This window comes from Urocitellus parryii, chromosome 15 (assembly GCF_045843805.1).
Source record: "Urocitellus parryii isolate mUroPar1 chromosome 15, mUroPar1.hap1, whole genome shotgun sequence".
Lineage (NCBI taxonomy): Eukaryota > Metazoa > Chordata > Mammalia > Rodentia > Sciuridae > Urocitellus > Urocitellus parryii.
In genome coordinates, this window is record NC_135545.1 from 35,595,675 (window position 1) to 35,597,233 (window position 1,559).

Here is a 1,559-nt window from a genome sequence, read left to right on the forward strand (position 1 = left end):
TTTAGTCTAAGGCAGAAGGTGTGGGAATCAGAGGAGTTGATGGTATAAATCTGTCTGAGGGCTGGGGAAGGCAAGATGAGGCAGATTTTTAGTTTAGGAAGACGGGAGGTATTTCTGCAGTGAATTTCTCTTTCTTCAGCCTTTTGTTTTAATTGGGCCCACTCACACTGGGAAGGACAATCTGTTTTTTTTTTTTGTTTGTTTGTTTGTTTTTTGAGTCTTCTGAATTAAAAGCTAATCTCCTAAGTGTTTACTCACTCCACGGTTAGCCAAGTTGATACATACAAATGAGTATTACAGGTATTAAACTTGCTTTTTGTTTTTCCCAGTTTGAGAGCAGGCACTGTTTATGAACTGACCAGGTTACAAAAATTTCATGGTAGATACCTTGGTTCATCTTTCTAGTAAGCGTTTTGATATGCTATGTCGGCATCTCTACCTGCTACAAAGTGGTTGCTTCTTTTTCTTCCTTTGATCTTCTGGAGAAGGTAATGTGAAGTGCCACATGAAGTTGTGTGTTTTTTGGAATCATTTTCCAGCAATGCAAATCTCTTGAAATAGATCTTCCATGTTGCCTTATTTGCCAACAGTTGGAGAAATCAAAGTGTTACCTGTCAAGATAATTTGTTTCTTACTGATTTGCCATAGTTATGGTAGTAGGTTAGTTCATTATTGACTTCAAGTTTGAATACCCCCAAACTTCCACAATGCTCAGCATATTAATGGAAGCCTCACTGCACTTAACAAAGGTACCATGGAAGATCTGGTAGAAACAAAGAAGCTACAACTCTTTCTGGGTCTTTAGTCTCATACCAATGATACCTCTAATCCTGATAACAAAAGACAATCTGAGTTCTGCAAAAGCATTGAAGACTTGAGTTTTTCTGGTCATTCTAGACATGTGAAGCTCACTTCTATTTATCTGCTATATCCCTTGTGACAGTGCTGAGCTTTTTCATATATAAGCTTCCTCCTTGCCTTTTGAAGCAGCTTTGGGGCAAGTTTCTCTTTCAGGGACTTGATCAGCTCTGCAGAATTCCTTTGGTTTTTCTTAAGGATATCTGGTACACCAGGAACCTGCTTCCACCCACCACCCCAACTTTGACTCTCAGAGTAGTTCCAGATGTGGAGGGAAAAACACAAAAACAAAAAACTGAATATTTTTAATAGGATCATAAGCATTAACTATTATATATAATTAAAAAGATAACGCTGAAGTTAGCATGTGTATATTTGCATTGATGCACATGATCATCCACACAACATGTTGCTCACAAGAAATCTTGATGACAAATTAAGAAATGTAACTGTATCCAAATTTCTTAATAGGACACCCATAGCACAAGAGTTAAAATCAAGAACCAACAAATGGGACATACTCAAACTAAAAAGTTTTTTCTCAGCAAGAGAAACAATAAGAGAGGTAAATAGGGAGCCTACATCCTGGGAACAAATTTTTACTCCTCACACTTGAGATAGAGCCCTAATATCCAGAATATACAAAGAACTCAAAAAAATTAAACAATAAGAAAACAACCCAATCAATAAATGGGCCAAGG

General features: G+C 37.1%; 1 pseudogene; it reads right to left on the reverse strand.

Moving 5' to 3' along the window:
- Positions 1 to 435: 435 nt before the first annotated feature.
- On the reverse strand, positions 436 to 1,176 carry LOC144250304 (large ribosomal subunit protein uL30 pseudogene; annotated as a pseudogene).
- Between the last annotated feature and the right edge of the window lie 383 nt (positions 1,177 to 1,559).